We start from the raw sequence: 16,056 nt of genomic DNA, 5'->3' as shown, positions 1-16,056 counted from the left end.
ATTCTTCATTTGATGTGAACATAAAGGAAGTTGATGCAGTGTGCCAGTATTTTTCTTGATGTCGTTTTCGATGCTCTTCTTCGCGCACCATTTTTTATAAAAATGAGTTTTGTGCACGACCTAACAACTCTTTTGGGATTTTGAGTTTGGAGTCGCCACCTAACGAATTAAGGCTCATTAGAGCACCTATATAACCTAACTAAGTCTAGCTAATGTCAACTGTTGTGCGGAATTTGAGATAATACGAGAAAATATAAACGCGAAAAACAAGACAAAAGATTTACGTGGTTCACCAATAAATTGGCTACGTCCACGGGAAGAGGGGGAGCTGTTTTATTATGGAGAGGCAAAAACAGAATTACAGAATAGGGTTTGCCATAGCATCTATATATTGTGCTAAGCTACGCCCTAACAGGCTTGGGCCCAAAATACAGAATTGACAGATAATTAAGGGCCCAATACAACAACATTGTATACCGTCGGGCCGGGGGCCCTAACAGCGAGACCCCCGTCCTTTCTGTTGTAACGGGTCTGATTCAAGGCATTCAACAAATCTCCACCTTGACTTGAATTCTCCGAACAGATTCTTCAGACGCACTATGATAGTGCCAGGCCTCCCCCTCTTCCTCAGAATTGCCTCGCAGGGCAATTAACAGCTTCTGATGTCGAGCAAGTCCAAACAGTGTTGAAACTTGCTCTGTGGAACCGGCTTTGTGAACATATCAGCAGGATTATCAGCAGTTCCTACTTTCTTCACCTTGATTCTCTTCTCACTTCTCAGAAAATGATACCTTACGTCAATATGCTTGGTTCTCTCATGATGGACTTGATCCTTGTCTAGACAAATTGCGCTCAAACTGTCACAATACACCGTAGCCTGATCATGATGCAGACCAAGATCACTAACCAGCCCTTTCAGCCAAATCCCTTCTTTTGCAGCCTCTGTCAAGGCGTACTCCGCTTCCGTAATAGACAAAGTCACTGTAGGTTGCAAAGTTGCCTTCCAACTGACGACAGATCCTCCAAGGGTAAACACATAGCCAGTCATCGATCTTCTTGTGTCAACATCTCCAGCATAGTCAGAGTCAGAATAGCCAGTAACCAAGCACTGAGTATCACCTCCATAAATGAGACCAACGTCAGATGTACCTCTAAGGTACAGGAAAATTCTCTTCACAGCCTGCCATTGTTCTCTCCCTGGTTGTCCCATGAATCTGCTCACTACACTGACTCCATGTGCTAAATCTGGCCTTGTACAGACCATAGCATACATCAAACTTCCTACGGCACTGGTATAAGGGACTCGTGACATATACTCCTTCTCTTCTTCTGACTGTGGAGTGAACATGGCAGTGAGATGGATATTGACAGCACTGGGGGTATCAATAGGCTTAGATGAAGACATGCCAAACCTAGCCAAGACCTTCTGAATGTAGCTTCTCTGTGACAAGAAAAGTTTCCTTCTCTCTCTGTCTCTAATGATCTCCATCCCTAAAATCTTCCGAGCGGCTCCCAGATCCTTCATCTCAAACTCAGCACTAAGTAAACCCTTCAGCTTCTGAATGTCAGACTTCTTCTTTGCAGCTATCAGCATATCATCTACATAAAGCACCAGATAGATGAATGAATCATCCTTGAGCCTATTGTAGTAGACACAACAATCATATGAGCTCCGAGTATAGCCCAACTTCACCATATAGCTGTCAAACCTTTTGTACCACTGCCTTGGAGACTGCTTAAGTCCATATAAGGACTTCTTCAACTTGCAGACGTGATTTTCCTTCCCTGGAACTTGGAAACCATCCGGCTGAGTCATGTATATCTCTTCCTCCAACTCTCCATGTAGAAACGCTGTCTTCACATCAAGTTGTTCAAGCTCCAGATTCTGATGTGTAACTATCGCTAGTAACACTCGGATGGAAGTATGTCTGACCACTGGTGAGAAGATCTCATTGTAGTCCACTCCCTCTCTTTGGTTGAAACCTCTGGCAACAACCCTGGCTTTATACTTGACTCCTTCTGCTGGTGATATCCCTTCATTCTTCTTGAAAACCCATTTGCAAGTAATAATCTTTCTCCCCGAAGGCTGTATGACCAGATCCCATGTCTGATTCTTGTGTAGGGACTCCATCTCATCTCCCATAGCAGCAAACCATTTTTTTATAATCAGGACTTAAAATGACTTCAGTAGACCGCTCAGATGTATCTACCTCTTCAGCAACCTGCAGTGCATAACCCACCATGTCCTCAAAACCATATCTCGTAGGTGGCCGAACTCCAACCCTCCTTGGCCGATCTTGAGCTATACTCTGATGGATATCTGATGGCATAGATTCTGGGATATCAGTTTCTGTCTGTGGCTCTTGATCCTCCTCTTCAGGTTCTTTTAAATCGCTCTCATTCTGAATGACTTGAAACTCCACCTGTTTATCACGACTCCCAGTTTCTGACGTAGTTGTAGGCCTCACAATGGTTCTAAGCAGAGAACTTTCATCAAAGACAACGTTCCTGCTCATAATAACCCTCTTTTCTGCTGGAGACCAGATTCTGAAACCTTTCACTCCATCTCCGTAGCCCACAAATACTACCTTTTTAGCTCTTGGTTCTAACTTACCTTCACTGACGTGATAGTAAGCCGTACAACCAAAAGCTTTCAGATTTGAATAATCAGCAGCTTTCCTGACCATATCTCCATAGGTGTCTTGCACTGTATGCCTGTATGTGGTCCGCGGTTAATCAAGTAGCAAGTTGTACTAACCGCTTCTGCCCAGAATCTTCTATCTAGCCCAGCATTAGAGAGTATGCACCTTGCTCTCTCCAGAAGTGTTTGATTCATCCGCTCAGCTACAGAGTTCCGCTGTGGTGTATTTCTGACTGTACGATGTCGAGCAATCCCTTCATCCTTACAGAATTGATCAAATTCAGACCAGCAGAATTCCATCCCATTATCAGTTTGCAACCTCTTGATCTTCTTCCCTGTTTGATTTTCCATCAAAATTTTCCACTCCTTGAACTTCTGGAAAGCTTCACTTTTATGCTTCATCATGTACACCCAAGTCATCCTTGAGTAGTCATCAATAATGGACACAAAAAATCTGCAGCCTCCCAAAGACTCAACACGGCATGGACCCCAGCAATCAGAATGGATGTAATCAAGTGCGCCTTTAGTTCTATGAATGGCCTTTGGAAACTTGTTGCGACGTAGTTTTCCAAAGACACAATGTTCACAAAACTCTAGGCTCTTAACCTTATGACCAGCAAGAAGATCCTCCTTTGACAGAATTTGCATCCCTCTTTCACCCATATGACCAATTCTCATGTGCCATAACTTAGTCATATCCTCCTGGTGAACTTCTGACGATGCAACATGGGCTGAACCTGTAACCGTGGAACCTTGTAGAAAATACAAAGTACCACGCATGACACCTTTCAGAATCAGATTTAAACCCTTCCAGACCCGCAAGACTCCATATTTTCCTGACCAGCTGAATCCCTTGTTGTCCAAAGAACTGAGAGATATCAGATTATTCGTCATCAATGGAACGTGCCTGACCTCGTTCAATGTGCAGAAGCTACCATCATGTGTCCTTATCTTGATCGAGCCTGTCCCAACAACCTTGCAGACAGAACTGTTGGCCATCGAGATGCTGCCTCCGTCTATTACTCATAAGTCGTGAACCACTCTCTCCTAGGACAGATGTGATAGGATGCCCCAGAATCGAGAACCCATACATCTAAATGATGAGTGTGCTCATCCGCAACTAGGGCAATGTCTTCTTCAGAATTGGTGTCTTCTTCAGCAACAGCAGCAGAAACTGATTGTTTTTCCGATTGCTTCTTCTTCTTCGGACAATCAAATTTCCAATGTCCCTTCTCCTTGCAGTAATTACAAACATCATCCGGCTTTGCACCCTTCGACATCGGCTTATTTTTCTTTCCGCCATTTTTCCTTCCCTTTCCGCTACTGGTGAACAGACTGGAAGGCTGTATGTCCGTACTTGTGCCGTTAGCCTTATGCCGTAATTCCCTGCTATGAAGGGCCGATCTGACTTCTTCCAGCGACACAGTATCTTTCCCAACAATGAATGATTGAACAAAATTCTCAAACGACATTGGGAGAGTTACTAACAGAATCAGGGCAGCATCTTCATCCTCGATCTTCACATCGATATTACGCAATTCTAATAACAAAGTATTCAATTGCTCTAAATGTTCCTTGAGTTGTGTACCTTCAGCCATTCGTAAACCGAATAGACGTTGTTTCAGAAGCAGCTTGTTGGTTAGAGATTTTGTCATGTACAAACTCTCCAGCTTCAACCATAGACCAGCAGCAGTCTCTTCATCCGAGACCTCCGTGATGACGTCATCTGCGAGACACAGCATGATCGTCGAGTGTGCTTTTTCCTCCAGAATCTCCATCTCAGGAGTAACAACGGCGTTCTATATTTCGACAACGGCGCCCAGAAGCCTTGCTGTTTCAACAAAGCCCGCATCTTGATCTGCCATAAACTGAAACTGTTCCTCCCTGTGAATTTGTCGATTTTCACGTTCAAAGCAGACATCTCAAATTCTTCAAGAACACCGATTAACCGAGAGGCTCTGATACCAATTTGTTGTGCGAAATTTGAGATAATACGAGAAAATATAAACGCGAAAAATAAGACAACAGATTTACGTGGTTCACCAATAAATTGGCTATGTCCACGAGAAGAGGGGGAGTTGTTTTATTATGGAGAGGCAAAAACAGAATTACAGAATAGGGTTTGTCATAGCGTCTATATATAGTGCTAAGCTACGCCCTAATAGGCTTGGGCCCAAAATACAGAATTGACAGATAATTAAGGGCCCAATACAACAACATTGTATACCGTCGGGCCGGGGGCCTTAACAGCGAGACCCCCATCCTTTCTGTAGTAACGGGTCCGATTCAAGGCATTCAACATCAACGAACCAGAGATTAGGGTAAGGTTCAAATGACCTCGAGCGGAAGGTGTTAGGCATCCCTCAAGGTCCACAAATGTGGGTCCCGGTCATATCTCATACAATCTATGTGGGGGTTACAAGTAGCAATTAAGGTCACTTCATTATTAGTTTATTTAAATAGCATGCTTGCTAGGTGATAAGAAATATGAAACAAATAAGACCATTTTATTTTTAATTTAAACATGCAAGACTAGGTGATATCAATAAATAAGTAATCAAGTTTATTTTTATTTATTTTAACATACGAGACTAGGTGTTAAACAAATCGAACAAATAACTCATATTATTATTTTAATTAATATTTAAATATGTGAGACTAAATGATAACAAATAAAATAGGTATACTAAACAATTAATAAATAGATAAACGAGAGGATAGAAAAGAGACAAATAAATAAACAAAACAATTTTTTTATTTTTTTATTTTAATCTACCCCAAATAAATATAATTTAAAACAAACAAGTAAAGGGATAAAAGGGAAGAGAGACTCTAAGAGACTTTTGGATCAGCACTCGACTTTTCTTTTATTTTTCGATAGGTTGCTGTATAAGGACAGACAAACCAAAGTTTGTCTTTCAAGCCTGAGTCGATGTCATCATCTCCATAGGGTCAACTACCACTACCCAACTACCGCATGCATAAAGTACCTAAAAGGTGCCTAATCGTCCCAACTTAATGTCCAAGAGGCATTGGACTCCTAAAGGATGAGTTAAGACGAAAATAGAATATCAGACCCTCCTAGACACCAAGTCAAACAAACAAGGCAAACAAGACGGTCATTTTAGCAATACAAGTCTCAATTTGACCTCTAAAAATCAATTAGACATGCTTGCAAATAACACATAATGGTGAAGGTAGGTTCTCATGCTAAGATTGTGAGCATACAAAGTGATAATAACAAAGCAAAGATTAATTATGAAGGCAAAAAATATAACATGAAGTACATTTTAGTGTTGAACTAATATTAGAGTGATCGATTATTAGTGACATAAAAGAATTTTTATTTTTATTTTCAAGTAGCAACGAGTATGATCTACATACACATATATTTAAAACAATAGAGAATTTAATTATTAATGCAAAACATAACTTAGGACAACAAATTTTATTTATTTAGGCAAAAAAATTATTTTGAGAACAACAATAGATTTAATACGGAAAATTATTTTTAGAAAAGAAGCAGTAGCAAAAATATTATGAGTACGAAAAATTATTTTAAACAATGTTTGCCTCAGTCGTTTGGGGCCTGGTCTAGACAGCCTTGGCTCTTGAGAAGGGTCCTTCCTCAAGGACCCTTGGTTGGTCCATGGGGACTTTCACCTGGACGTTTCCAATCAAAATATGTTTGTATATGAGTTTAGGACCTCTTACATGAATTTCATCCAAAACGAATACGTGAAACTTGACGAAACATGTCAAGACACACAAGGTCGTTTCAAGGCAAATCTTTTGACGTCATGGACGTTCTTGGACGTTTGACTTCCAAACTTCACGAAACTTGACACACTGCCTATAAATGCTATAATAACTCATATAATGACCTTATTAACTTAGGAAACACACATATAAGCATATAAGCACATATGAGGCACATAGGTGACTTAGTCGTCGAACGTCTTGGTCGTCCTTTGACATTTGACTTCCAATGCATCTAAAGCTCTAGAAACTGCCTCAAAACCACATTTTGGACCATTTTAGGATTAGACAGTCATGACAACCATTTTATATTCTAGATTCACCTAAGTTATTTGAGGGGTGTTATAGTAATGATTTCATTATAGTTTGCCTTTATGTTGATGATATCATTTACACTAGTTCTTCTCGTTCTCTTCTGGAAGAGTTAAAGTTCAAAATGATGAATGATTTTGAGACGTTAGATATGGTTTATTACATTACTTATTCAATTCCATCAAACTGAAGTGGGAATATTTCTTTCACAAAGAAAATATACTAGAGACCTACTCAATAAATTTGACATGCTTAATTGCAAGCATGTGGATACTCCAATGAATATCAATGAGAATCGAAACATGTAAGTGAAGAAGAATTGACGGATGCAAAGAGGTTCAAAAGCTTAGTTGGAGGTTTAATATATTTGACGCATATTAGACCCGATATTGCATATCATATTGGTGTTATAACTAGGTTTATGCATTAACCTTCAAAGGTACACTATGGATCAGCAAAAAGAGTCTTGCGCTACATTGTTGGAACTTTGGACTTTGGTATTTGGCACTCCAAAATTGATAATTTCAGATTGTGCGGGTACACAAATAGTGATTGGGCAAGTTCATTGGACGATAGACGTACTTTTTCGGTGAATGTTTTTACTCTAGGTTCAAGTGTGGTTAGTTGGAGTTCAACGAAGCAAGCTACAACATCATTGTTAACTTCAAAAACTGAGTACATTGCAACAACTTCAGCAGATTGTCAAGCCGTCATGCTAAGCAGAGTGTTAGTTGATCTTCAACAGGAGCAAAGAGGAGCAACAGAGATATTTTGTGACAATAAAACAACTATCTCCATGACAATGAAATCAATATTTCACAGCAGGACAAAGCATATTGATATTCGTTATCATTTCATCTGCGACATGGTAGCAAAGGAGGAAATATTATTGGAATATTTTAGCACACAAGAGCAGTTGGCTGATGTATTGACAAAGGCTTCATCGGAGGAGAAATTCTGTTACTTCAGAGGATTTTTTGGTGTATGTAGTTTTGAATCAAGAGGGAATGTTAAAAAGTGATTCAAAAAGATTGACTAAATAGGGACATGGGTAATTTAGTAGAACTAGTCTTTGGGTCTTTGTTAAGTAGTTTCCTATATTTACTCTAGTTTTATTAGAATTGTTATTTAAGTGTCATAGTGGGTTACATGATCTATATTTTTGGATTAATTATTTATCTCTTAGCCTATATATCACGTGGGCATATTTTGTTATTTGAGTACTTCCAATTAATCTAAAACTAAAACGCAGTCGCAATTTTGTTTCTCCTTTTTTATTATTTCCATATTTCTCTGTACTTCTTTTCCAACAATATGAAGGTAAAGTTGTGTGACTTTTGGTTTAAAAAAATTGTTTAGTGATTTTCATAATAAGTTGAGTGTATCTCTTTTATTTCGTCCTAATGACTTTATGTGATACTAAGGTAAAGTTGCATGACTTTTGGTTACAAAAAATTGCTTAGTGACTTTCATAATAAATTGAATGATATCTTCATTTTAAAAAGTAATAAAGTGACTTTAGTGCAATGAAGTGAATGAAAAAAGGATAATTATATTCTAGTATTGTCGTAAATGATATTTAAATACTCTTCGTTATATTTTTAGGACTTTAATGTCCTTACCATCCAAGTTTTGGGGTATATGTATCCTTTCTACTAACGATGGAATACATATGACAATATTAAACACCTGTGACCTATCCTATATTTATTTAGTTTATATCCATAATTAATAGACTCACCCGAATTAACTAAAATACCCACTCAAATAAAAGACTTGTATTATTTTTTTTCTATTTTTTTCTCATAATAAATCTTTTGAAGGTTGCTATGAACATCAGAGACTAAGGGCCCGTTTGGATGTGCTTAATTAGAGCAGCTTTAAAAAAGTACTTTTGAAAGTGCTGAAACTTATTTTTAAAATAACCAGTTATGCGTTTCGATAAAAGTGCAGAAGTTAAAAAAAAGTTGTTGGTGTGTTTGGCAAATAAGTGCTGATAAACAGCTTTTTAAATCAAAATATCTGAAATACCCTTAAAAGCTGTTAACATAATAAAAGTTAATTAATTTATATTTTACAGCCGTAAATAATTATATTTTGCTATCATTCACATATTTCTTTCTCATCACAAATTATTTATAAGAGGAATATAAACTTATTATAGATTTTAAAGATATATAATTTGAATAGATTAAAGAACGATTTAAGATTTTATTTTAGTTTCATCCATAGGTAATAATAATTGTCTATCATTCACATATTTCTTTATTATCACAAATTATTTATAAGAGGAATATAAATTTTTATTTAAGTTATATGTGCAACTTATTTTACATTTTAATAATATATAATTTGAATAGATCACTTGAAAGATTTAAGATTTATTTTATTTTCATTCATTAGTAATAGTAATTGTCTATCATCCACACGTGAAGAGGGAAAAATAGAAGAAAGAGATTTTAGGGTTATGTGGGTAATTCGGAGATTGTATAAAAATATTAAGGGCAAAAAAGTAAAAATGTGGTCAACTTAAAACAACTTATCAGCTAGGAAAAAAAAAAAGCACCCCTACCCCATCTTTTAACTTTTGGCTTAAAATAAGTTTTTTTTTAACTTAAAATAAGTTATTTTGAGTATTGCCAAACAGCTAAATAAGTCAAAAACCAGCTTTGAAGTTAGTTTGACCAGCTTTTAAGCTGAGCCAAACAGGCTCTAATACCCTTGTTTGGGTTATGATAATTGCTTGAATATTTTTGTATGAAATTAGAAATAGATTGTTTTGGTATCTATTGTCGTGTTGTCAGTCATTTTTGAAAATTTTTACAAAATTACCGTTCAAAATTTTTACAAAATTACAAAATATTGATCCCAAGTCGTTTTGAGTGAGTTTTGAAATTAGTTTCAAGTTTTAAGTTGAAAAGTTATGAATTTTGGGAATTTTGAAATTTGAAAGGCTAATGTTGTTAAAAAGTGTTTTTTGGTATCTAATAAAATTTCGAGTGTCGGAATGAAATTTCGTTAATTCCATCAATTTTTAGATGTGAGAATTGGTTTAAGAGAGTTGTAAGTTTCAAATTTGGATTTTTTTTTTGGATTTCTGGTCCCATGTTAGAAAATTGTGGAGTTTTAGCCTTGAGTTGACTTTGGTCAATATTTGGGATTTGATTGCTCGAATCAAATTTTCAAGTGCTCCATTGAATTTGGGGATTATTTTAGGCTCAAAAGAGGTCTTGGTTGAATTTTCAGAAGTCTTGAGCTTGTTTTAGGTTTTTTAGACGTTATATTAGTTTCTTATGACTTTCACGGATGTTGGGTCAAGGAGACCTTCCTCAAATTTGTATTTTGATGGATCCATTGAGTTTGAAACTTCGAGATTAGTCAAAGTGCATATTCGAACGAATCCCAATGGTTCATTCGATGATTTTTTTGTTGACTGAATTGGGTTGAGGTATGAGTTTGTTACACATCGCGATCGCGATAGGGTGTTTAGTTTCGTGAACCTCGTGATTGCGAGATACTAATCACAAAAGTGAGGGAGGTGAGATCCCAGACCTTTGCGATAGTGTCTGGCCTTTTCGCGATCGTGACCTTCGCGGCAATGAAGGTTAATTCATAAAGTACAGGCCGAAATTTTTCGGGGTTTGCTTTTGCAAACCATAGGTCACTTTTGCTACATCTGAGACCCCCTTTGCCTGACACCCTTGGGATTTTATCCATTTTTCTCCATTTTGAGCTTTGTAAAACCCTCGGAGGCGAGTTTGAAAAGATCTTTTGTGCTAAATCGTTTTGGTAAGCTTTTGTGACCCTAAAATTTCAATTCCCTTTGAATACTTATGAATTTTAACTACAAAACTTAGGATTTTGATTAACAAATGACAAGGCGTTTCACGAACTTGAGTTTCAAAACAAAAATGGTAAATGTAAATTTTTCCTACATTTTCGAAATTGTCTGCGACAACGAGTTTCAAATGACCTAAGTAATACTTTCTAGTTAAGATTTTGAGTTCAAACCTCATATAATTATGTGTTGTTAATTCTGGAATCTTATATAATTACGTGATTGGATTAGATTGTGTGGCTCTGAAAATTATTCTGAAAGAAAAGGCTCAAGTCTTGAATTGACTTTTGATTGGACTTGAGGCAAGTGTTCTTCTAAACCTTATAAAACTTATAGAATTTTGTAATCCCATTCATTACTAGTGTTGGGGAGTAATGAAAATGAGGTGATGAGTTCAATTAGCCCACTTAATTAATCTTAATGAATGAAAATAGGATTACAAAAAAAGGCAAGACATTGATTATAATGCTTTGTGAATTGCCTTGTTATGGACCCGTTACGATCCAAAAATGGACATTAATGTAACTTTTGTTTCACACCAAGATAAGTCAGCCTCAACCAACGAAAACGAAAAAAATCAAAAATATAAAGCAAGAAAAAGACAGACAAAAAAACTTATTCACTCTAAAAAATTCCCCAAAACCTGAGTACAAGCCACTGTATAAATATAAAATTCGAAGACGAATAACGTAAAAAATAATCGTCAAAATATTGCTGATAATTTAAATAGTCCTTCATCAAACTATTAAATATCCACTAGTAACTTGTGTTGCTGCACTAATTTTAGATAACATAAGGTATGTTGTGGCAATTAACAGTTTCCATTCAAATCTCCTTAAGTTTGCAGAAATCTCAGCTAATTTCCAATGAAAGGGATTTAATATACTATTTACCAAATCAACAGTTTTTATTCTTTCAAGAATAGCGTGACACACTTTTTTTATTTTAGAAATAAACCTGTCTATTTAAATAATTTGTCCAAGAACATTTATTTATTATCTAGTAAAACACTATAGGAAAGGGATCGGGTGGGGAGTGGGATGGTCAAGAGATGGAATATCACTTATAAATTTTTTTTTTATTTTCATTAGAAAATTCATTTTCCTCATTTCAAGAAATTCAAGCCAAGTATAATTAATGTGGGGTACCAGTGTTCAAGGTCTTCATGGCCAAGTGTAAGGGGCTGATTTAAGAACATAAATAGTTCACTGATTTAACCCACTTTGGCAGTCAATAACTTTGTCGACTTCAGCCTTTGAACACTTAACCAAATTTAGGACTATTTTGGTATTTACTCGAAAAATAGGTAGCAACGTTTTTTAGACTAAATCTTGGACATTTTAAACAACATAAAACAGTAGACAACAATATGATTAAGCCACCAAAATATAAACCGAGACAAAGGCAACCAACTTTACATAAAACTTAATTTTCAACTTGTATTAATAAAGTGAATACAAGAACACTCCCATATCTACCAATATTGGCACTATAAGATCACCCTAGATGAAAGAGGGTCAATTATTTTTATCGCACACCACTCTAGGACGTCTTACAAACGTCTGTAACACTCAGCCTACTTGCACCCACGAAAATTGACTAAGTATAGAAATACTTAAAACAGTAGCGTCAAACAACCAACAGAATGTACAGGAACCAGTCCCAACCTTTATTAACCTTTAAGTAATACAAAGGAAGGCTTCACAAATTAGTCTAAGGCTAGAAAACACTCTGTTTTTGCCTTAGATGAATTTCCACCTTTAAATCAAAATTCTGCATAATGGCAGTTACATGCGGCGGTTACAAGTGACACATGTCCGATACTTGTCATCACAGGGTTCAAAACTAACTTTCCAACAGATTGAATTTAATTCAAATTACATTCTTATCTACACGAAATACTATATTCTAACACTTAGAATATTTCAGGCTTCATTCTAACACTTAGAATATTTCAGCCAGCTTCCAACACTTAGGATATTTTAGCTATCTTCCAACACTTAGTTTTATTTCAGCAATTTTGGGTGAACTGCCTTTGTTCCTGACATTGCCAAGTCTTCACAGCCTTGCCTCATCAAGTCAACACGCTGCCTTGCCAATGCCCTTAGCCCGCACGTAAGCCATGCACGTTCAAGCTGCCTTGCCAACACCCAAGAACCTTGAACTTGTGTTGCACTGTTTTGCCATCATCCATGCCAAGATCAATGCCCAAGTCCTTGGCATGTCTGCACGTAGTTAGATCAAGTAGATTGCGGGTCTAACAGACCACCCGCACCACTTGAACTCGATGTCCTCATCGAGACTGTTTTGAGATAGTCCTCGATTTGAGCATCAAACTACCATAGGTCTTTTGCTTTCTCCCAAACAGCATCTGCTGCACTCTTGCCTTTCCAGTAAACTAAGAATTCAGTCTTAGTATTCTTCTTACTTGTGCCCAAAACCCGGTGATCAAGGATCTTCTCAATTTCAGCATCACACTGTGTAGGTACTGATGGAGGAGCCCTCTTTGATCTGTTCCTGTCCGGATCATCTTCATCTGCAAAGTAAGGTTTCAAGAAACTCACATGGAAGGTGGGGTGAATTTTCAACCTTTTTGGCAGCTTCAACCTATAAGCAACTTCGCCCACTCGTTTTACCACTTCGAATGGACCATCATACTTAGGAATCAAACCCCGATGTATGGTCTTACTAACAATCTGTTTCCAGATTTGTGGGGTAAGTTTTAGCAACACCTTGTCACCCACATTGAACTCAACAGAGCAACGATGTTGGTCAGCATATTTCTTCATGCGCCGCTGAGCCTTGCGCAAGCTGTCTTGTGCCTCAGATAACATTTCAAGTTTGTCCCTTGCAACCCTGTATGCTGCTGGACACTTTCCCTGAAATTTAGATTTGGCAACATCCAGTGGCGTCATAGGCTGTCTGCCTAAGACGATTTCAAAAGGGCTCATTTCTGTTGCAGACGACTTGTGCAGATTATAGCAAAACTGCGCAGTGTCTAACAATGCTACCCAATTCCGTTGACTTGCTGTCACATAGGGCCTCAAGTATTCTTCCAACAAATGATTAATTCTTTCCGTCTGTCCATCTGTTTGTTGGTGATTTGCAGTAGAAAACTTTAATTCAGTTCCCATCATATTGAACAATGTTGTCCAAAATCTACCAGTGAACCTTGTGTCTCTATCACTCACAATGTCAGCCGGAACACCAAAATACTTAACCACATGTTTTTAGAACAACTCAGCAGCAACTTCAGATGAGCATAATTCAGGAGCAGCAATAAAAACAGAATATTTTGAAAACCTATCAACTACCACCATGATAGATGCTTTGCCATCTACTTTAGGGAATCCAGAAATGAAATCCATGCTTACTGATAGCCATGGCCTTTCAGGAACAGGCAAAGGTTGCAGCAAACCTGCTTCCTTCTTACGTTCAGTATTGTCCACTTGACAAACATGACAAGTCTTGACGTACGCCTCTATATCATCTTTCATTTTCAGCCAAAAATAAACACGAGACAGTAAGGCTAACATCCTTTCAACACCAGGATGTCCAGCCCAAGCAGAGTCATGCGCCTCTTTCATTAAGTCTTTGCGCAACCCACCCTGATTTGGTACAACGATCCTCCTCCCTTTAAAATAGAGCAGATCATCCTCGATCCAATACCGTCTCATAGTGCCATCTTGTACTTGACCCATCCATTTAACATATAATGAATCATTTGCAGAACACAGCCTGATTCTATCATAGAAATCAGTTTCCAGTTTTGAAATTGAATATACTGCAACAAACACTTCTTTTCTACTCAGCGCATCAGCAACCTGGTTGTGTTTTCCTAGTTTATGTTCCCACATAAAATCATATTCTGCCAGGAATTCTTGCCACCGTGCTTGTTTAGGACTCAACTTTTTCTGTGTCTTGAAAAATGTATTTGCTACATTATCAGTTCTCACTACAAATCGAGTGCCTAAGAGATAGACTCTCCAAACCTGCAAACAGTTTACCACCGCAACCATTTTTTTTCATGTGTTAAGTATCTCTGTTCAGCATCATTCAATTTTCTACTTTCAAAGGCCACTGGATGACCTTCTTGCACTAATACGTCACCAATTGCTTTGTCTGACGTATCAGTGTGCACTTCAAATGGTAACTCAAAATCAGGCAATTTGAGTATAGGTTCAGATGCGATATCATTCTTTAAATTTTGAAAAGCTCTATCACACCGTTCAGACCAAACCCACTTTGTATCCTTCTTCAACAAATCTGTCATAGGCGCTGCCTTCTTTGAGTAACCAGCAATAAACTTTCTGTAATAGTTAACCAAGCCAAGAAACGACCTCAAATCCTTTACATGACGAGGTGCCTGCCAATCAACAATGGCTTGCACTTTCTTAGGATCCATTCGAACTCGGTTTTTACTAACAAGATGCCCCAAAAACTTTATCTCTTGTTGAGCAAATTCACACTTTTCCATCTTTACATAAAGTGTGTATTTCCTCAATTGAGACAAAACCAGACTTAGGTGATTAACATGTTCTTCCAATGTTCGACTATAAATGACTATATCATCTAAATAAACAACAACAAAGTCATCAAGATAGTCAAACAGTACATTGTTCATTAAGTTGCAAAAGGTTGCCGGGGCATTAGTCAGCCCAAACGGCATTACAAGGAATTCATAGGAACCATATCTAGTTACACATGTTGTCTTTGGTTCGTCACCCTCTGCTATCCTAACCTGCCAATAACCTGCCCTCAGATCAAGTTTTGTGAACCAGCATGCCTTGCTTAACCTGTCCATCAAATCTTGCACCAACGGAACCGGATACTTGTTCTTTATAGTTGCCTTGTTCAGCGCCCGGTAGTCTACACACATTCTCATTGTTCCATCCTGTTTCTTTTGAAATAGAACAGGAGCACCATATGGAGCCTTAGATGGCTGAATCAATCCAGCATCAAGCAATTCATTCAATTGTTTGCGTAGTTCAACCAATTCCTTATGAGCCATACGATAAGGAGCCGGTGCAGGAGCAACCGTACCAGGCAGCAACTCAATCTTATGATCAATATCCCTCCTTGGTGGTAATTTCTTTGGTAATTCAGGCGGCATAACATCAGCATACTGTTTAAGTAATTCAGCAACACAATCAGGCACTTCCATCTTCACATCAGGTTTCACTTCGACCAAGACAGCAAGTATAGTGTCTTCACCTTTCTTCAGCCCTTTGTCGATTGACATAGCAGACAACAACATTCCCTTGTCTTTCTTCTTTGCAACTTTATTAATGTCCCCAAACGGATGAACACCTTTGAGAAAACCAGCATTGCTTCCTTTCATAACCATCGCTCCATCTAAGTGAGGAAACGGAACAAACTGGAATTTCCTTAGGAAATCAATCCCAAGTATGATTTCAAAGTCACCAAGCGGCATCACCATCAAGTTATGTTTTCCCACCCAACTTCCAGTTGACTTAGACACATCATAAGCCATGCCCACAATGGC

This window comes from Solanum lycopersicum, chromosome 7, assembly GCF_036512215.1.
Source record: "Solanum lycopersicum chromosome 7, SLM_r2.1".
Taxonomy (NCBI): domain Eukaryota; kingdom Viridiplantae; phylum Streptophyta; class Magnoliopsida; order Solanales; family Solanaceae; genus Solanum; species Solanum lycopersicum.
Note: the sequence above shows the minus strand (reverse complement) of the source record.